At 60.0% G+C, this 5,749-nt stretch overlaps 1 pseudogene across 1 annotated transcript in view; it reads right to left on the bottom strand.

Moving 5' to 3' along the window:
* The window catches only part of LOC105533961, an 18,404-nt pseudogene extending 14,326 nt beyond the window's left edge, over positions 1-4,078 (bottom strand). The window contains exons 1-2 of the transcript XR_001005192.1: positions 2,470-4,078; positions 1,949-2,090 (exon numbers count right to left, since the gene is read on the bottom strand). The product of XR_001005192.1 is annotated as a tubulin beta-3 chain-like (transcript). The remainder of the gene's footprint in view (positions 1-1,948; positions 2,091-2,469) is intronic.
* Between the last annotated feature and the right edge of the window lie 1,671 nt (positions 4,079-5,749).

Below are 5,749 nucleotides of genomic sequence, written 5' to 3'. Positions count from 1 at the left end.
CAGGGGGCTCCGTGAAAGGCCAAAGGAGCTTTGTGGGCCCGGCCGCGCACAGCACCTGGACGTGCCACTGCCCGGTGCGCATCCGTGTCAGGAATTGTCACAAGGACGCACAAGCCAGGCAAGAACCCGGCCAGGGTGGGGGAGGGTGGGCAGCGGCTTCTATCTGACTCACTCTCTGATGTCGGAGAATGCTGCAGGGGGGCCTCAGGGGAACAACTGGAGATGCGTCTACTGGTCAGAGAAGAAGGGAGGGAGGGAAGGGCTCGCCCGCACAGCACTGACCTCCTCCTGGGCCAGATATTACAGTGACACCACCTTATAACAAGGACCTTCTGATATTTCAGTAACAAAAATCCTTCAGGAAGGGTCTGACAGTGCACAATGCACAGACGACCCCCGTCCCCAAATCAGCATTCACTTCACACAATGAGCAGCTGCAAACCCTCCTGTGGACGCCTGTGTCCGGTCTATGTGCACAGGACTGTGTGGGTGGCATGGCCTTGTCCCTGTCTCTCTCTTTTCTCTCAAGAAGCTCTCCAGTTTGGAAAGTCGAGAAATGGATCTTTTGTTCTCAAGAGATGCCCCTCCCTGCCCCACAGTGTGCTCAAGTGGCTGTGGCTGGGGTCTAGCTGCCTGGAGTTCCTCCTTGTCCCTGTTCAAGGGAGTCCCGGGTGAGCATCTGGGTGCCTGCCTGTCTCCATGAGGGAAGTTTTGCAGCCTCAGGCCAGCCAACCCCTGCTCCATCCTCAGAGAGTTCTGGTGCCAGGCTGAAGGCTGACTCACCGTCCGGTCTCCCAGCACAGGCGGGCCCTGCCAGGAAGCAGCTCCCAGTTCTGAGGCCGGCAGTCAGGGCTGGAGCTGACGCAGGGGTGGGGCTGGCCAGGGGGCTGCTGACTGGGCCTGCCTAGGAGTTGGCTGATGGCAGCCCTGCAGCCTCCACTGAGCCTGTTCCAGAAAGGGGGTGACTGAGTGCTCAGCGTCTGCAGAGGAAATGGAGTTGGTCTCTTCAGCGAGATGCCCAGGTTTCAGCAGAGGGATGGCCCAGGGGCTCCACTGCTCCCTAGCACCAGGCAGCATAGTTCATTCCCAGGGGACTTGTCCGCCGCTGGGCCTCTGCCTCATCCTCATCTTCAGAGGCCTCACATCCAGCACTTCCCAGGACTGGCTCAACACAGACTACCCCCGACCCCCACCCCACCTGCCCACTCCCAGAATGGCAGTGCTGGACAGACAGCAGACCCAGCCCCCAGCCCGCCTGCACTGAGCCCCCTCCCAGGCATCTCAGAGTGACCAAGGATGGTCCCATTCACAGCTCATCACGGCTGGAGGGACTCAGGGCCAGGGCCAGCAAAGGAGTGTACCTGGCTGAGGTCACCTGTGGTCACATGGAGGGCTGGGCACCCACCTCTCCTGCAGCTGGGACAGTGTCAGAATGGAGGGGCTGGGGCCCTGCTGCACCTGCTCCTCGTTCCTCTAGGCTGGGGTTTGTAAGCACGGAGAGAAACCTGAGAAGCAGGGTCAGCGCAAGCCTGGTTGGGACCTCCACACTCCCCAGGCGTTCAGGGCCTCTGGGGCTGTGGCTTCCTCACCTGGGGAGGCAGCCACGTTTTCCAGGACTCCTTTCTTCCCTCTCTTGACTCTCATCCCTGCCCACCTTCCCCTTCCCTACCCCTCCACCCGCAAACTTGAAGCACTTTCTGGAAGGGGCTAAGGTGGGCGATGCTGAGTCACATTTATTACCAGACTTTCCTGGCCCCGTGCTCCCAGGCACTGGTCACTGAGTCAGGCATTTGCCAGGGCTGTCTGCCTGGGTGACTGCTGCAGGAAAGCAGGCTGGGGCCCCAGTTCCCGGTCTGAGCCTTAGAACCAGCGCTCAGGAGGGCTCAGCCCCACACCACTTGTGAGGTTTCTGCAAACCTGGTCCCTTGGCCTGAGGCAGGGATTTCACTTCCTTTTGCAGAAGCCATTGCATGACTGTAGCTGAAGCTTTCTGGTCACAAAGTCGCTTCTCCTGGGGCTATTGTGGGAGTAGCTCTTGGCACACTCTTCCACCCAGAGCCTCCACATCCCAGCTGACGAGGGCACAGGTCCTGAGAGTTGGCAGCAAAGATGGGGTGGGGTGGATGCCCATTGGAGCAGGTGGAGTGCCCCGGGAGTGGGCGGAGAATGTCTCTTCAGGAGCCTGAGGTCGGCCCCTGGTGCCCAGAGCCTGAGGCCTCACAACCTCCCCATGTCCTCCTCCGTTACCCACGACTGCTGGTGAGAAGTCCTGCCTGGAGTTTTGCAGGGACCCCTCTCCCTGGTCCCAGAAGGGTCCGTGCTTCAACACCTTCAGAGGTCAGTCCATCCTCTTTGACAAACGGGGACCAGGGAGGTAAGGGACTGCCCAGGGTCACACAGAAACCAGGCCTCACAATATCACCACCTCCCTCTGCCCAGCACGCTGAAAGCTGCCCGTGCCGCGCTCACCAGGAGCACAGCAGCACCTCCTTGAGCGTCCTGCGGAGCTCCTGGCTGCGGAAGGCATAGATGAGGGGGTCAATGATGGCATTGCAGATGATGAGGGCGAGAAAGAGGTTGAAGTTCTTGAAGATGCAGCTGCAGGTGGGGTGCTGGGGGCAGAGGACGATGAGTGTGAGATGCAGGAAGAAGGGGCCCCAGCAGAGGAAGAAAATGCCCAGCAGGATGGTGAGGGTGGCAGCGCCTTTGAGGCCAAAGCCCTGGTGGGCCAGACGCTGCCTCTTGTGGAGCCGGGCAATGCCCTGGGCGTGCTGGCAGGCCCGGGCCAGCATGTGGACGTACAGCACAGCCATGAGTACCAGCATGGCCAGGAAGAAGATCACAAGGCACAGCAGGACGGCCGCGTGGTCGTAGTAGGCAATGAAGAGCGTGCTGAAGAGGACACTGGCCACCCAGATGGCTGCGACGGCTCGCCGTGCCCGCGGCAATGTCACGATGCTGTGGTAGCGCAGTGCGTAGAAGATGGAGATGTAGCGGTCCACGGCAATGGCGCCCAGGAAGCAGAGGCTGGACAGCATGGAGCTGCAGGTGATCACGTCAATGACATTGTCCAGCTGCTGCACCACGGCAGCCCGGGCCGCCAGTGCACCGGCCTCCAGCAGGAGGGTGACAGCCGTCTCCAGCATGTTGCTCCCGCTCACCAGCAGGTCTGACAGGGCCAGGCAGCAGATGAAGCAGTACATGGGTGAGTGGAGGTTCCGGTTCTTGGCAATGGCGGTCACCACCAGCACATTCTCCACCAAGCTCACCAGCCCCAAGCTGAGGAAGAGCCCGTCAGGGACAGACACCTCCAGGCACCGGACTCCTGTCTGGTTGGCAGCCAGCCCCAGGTGGGGGGTGGCTGTGGGGGTGGAGTTCAGGGACCCCAGGAGTCTTCTCTGGGATCCCTGCACAGGCATAGTCCTGTTCAGGAAGCAGGAAGGGGTCACTGGAGGCCCCCAGGTCCCCACAGGTCTCCCCCTCCAGGTGTCCTGCTTAGCTCATGGTGCTGCCAGGGGGCCTTGGGTATCCCCCATGCCTGCCTCCGTCCATCTGGGCACCCCCAGATCTGCCCTCACACTCACCCTCTCCCTGGCTGGACAGGTCAGTCCAGGCATGGCCCAGCCAGTCCAGACACCTCCTGGCATCAACCCTCTGGGCTCAAGGCATCTCACAACCAGTGTGGACAAGCCTGGTCCTCAGCTCCCTCCCTGCCTCTTCCCTGGTGGCTGCTCAGGTCCCCAGGACATTTCAACACCTCTGGCCCCCTCCTGGCCTCTGTCTCCTGCCTCCCTGGGCCAGGGTTGGGCTGAGGTCCTGGGAAGAATGGAGCCTTTCTCTGCATTTTTAAAAGTCATCCTCGGAGCCCCTCCCACTGAGGGCGGGCACATGATGGGCACGTGGCAGAGGCGTGAGCGCCCACCACAGCCGCCTGCCACCAGGCGGTGCGCAGCACCCCTGGGGTCTGTCACGTAGCATATCTCCCTTACGTTAAAAAACACCACAGTCTGCCCTGGTCACCAGGGACCCCACCTGGCCTCCCTTCTAGGAGTCCGGGGCTTCCCTGGGACCTGCCCCCTCCAGAGGCTCCTCTGCCTCAATCACTGGCCATGGATGGCACCCCTAGGCCCCACCCCTCCCCACGTCAGCAGCTCAATGAGGACGGGGCACCCTCTGCTCTCAGCCAAAGCATGCATGGGGCAGCAACTCAGCTGTCAACGTTCATGGCAGATTTGGGGGCGGGACCAGGGAGAACTTTCCCATAATTAAAGTTCTGGAAACTGAGTGAGCCTGCAGGAACTGCACATCGCTGGGGATGAGGGAGCTTCTGGCCGGGGCAGAGCGTGAAACGGCCCAATGCTAGTGAGCCCCAGAGGAGTCGGTGCTTTTAGGCATCTCACAGAGGCTGAGGCCACTCTGGCCCCTGCCCCCAAGGGCCCAGCCTCGCCCAGCCAGAGTAGCGACCCCCTCAGCTGCAGCCCTGGGGCTGGGGGTGTCGCTTCCTGGGAGCGGACGGGCTGGGGGCACCCTGGTGAGGTTCTCAGGACCCTCCAGTCATCTCCTCGCTCATCCTCACAGGGGCACCCGGGACGCCGCTCCCGCCCTCCCCGCGCGGCGCCCCATTTCCGCTATGGAAAGCACCACAGGCTCTGCCCCAAGAGCCACATCAAAGGCAGACCTCTGGCCTCCAGCCAGCGCTAGAAGGTGGTACTCTGCAGGGGTTCACAGCAGGCGGGCATGGCCCGAGACCCAGCAGGGGCGGTGGGGAGGGCCACGGCACCCAGCGCAGGCATCTTCCTGGGTTCACTGCAGGGCGTTCCCAGCACTTCCTCGCTGAAGACTGTGCTGACAGCCTCTGTGCTGACAAAAAATCTTCTGAAGGTGGAAGCGGGAGGGGGATGGAATTATTCACCCCATTTACAGGTGCAGAGAAGGAGGCAACGGTGCAGGCGCCGCCCGCGTCAGGGTGTTCAGTGTTTGCATCTGTGATGTTCGAGTTAAAATCCATCCGGTCTCTGGCCTGACTGCCAATCTCTGACCATGAAATGCTCACACCACTCACAAGCCACCTCCATGACCACATTAATATCATTCATATTTACTGATTCAGTAAATATTACTCACTTGTTACATCTGCATTTTACAATTTATAAATCTTTATTTTTGCTTTGAAATTTTTTATTATTGTTGGGTGTGGAGGCTCACGCCTGTCATCCCAGCACTTTGGGAGCCCAAGGCGGGTGGATCACCTGAGGTCAGGAGTTCGAGACCAGCCTGGCCGACATGGTGAAACCCCATCTCTACTAAAAATACAAAAACTAGCCAGGCATGGTGGTGGGCGCCTGTAATTCCAGTTACTCGGGAGGCTGAGGCAAGAGAATCGGGAGGCTGAGGCTTAAACGCAGGAGGTGGACGTTGTTGTGATCTGAGATTGTGCCACTGCACTCCAGCCTGGGCAACAAGAGCAAAACTGTCTCAAAAAAACCCCCAAAATCATTATTGCCAGGCACAGTGGCTCACCCCTGTAATCCCAGCACTTTGGGAGGCTGAGACGGGCGGGTCTGAGGTCAGGAGTTCAAGACCAGCCTGGCTAATATGGTGAAACCTCATCTGTAATAAAAATAAAAAAATTAGCCGGGTGTGGTGGCGGGCGCCTGCAGTCCCAGCTACTCGAAGGCTGAGGCAGAATTGCTTGAACCCAGAAGGCGGAGGTTGTAGTGAGCCGAGATCACACCACTGCACTCCAGCC

The sequence above is a fragment of the Mandrillus leucophaeus genome, unplaced genomic scaffold (assembly GCF_000951045.1).
Source record: "Mandrillus leucophaeus isolate KB7577 unplaced genomic scaffold, Mleu.le_1.0 Scaffold10, whole genome shotgun sequence".
Lineage (NCBI taxonomy): Eukaryota > Metazoa > Chordata > Mammalia > Primates > Cercopithecidae > Mandrillus > Mandrillus leucophaeus.
Note: the sequence above shows the minus strand (reverse complement) of the source record. Positions and strands in the feature narration are given on the sequence as shown.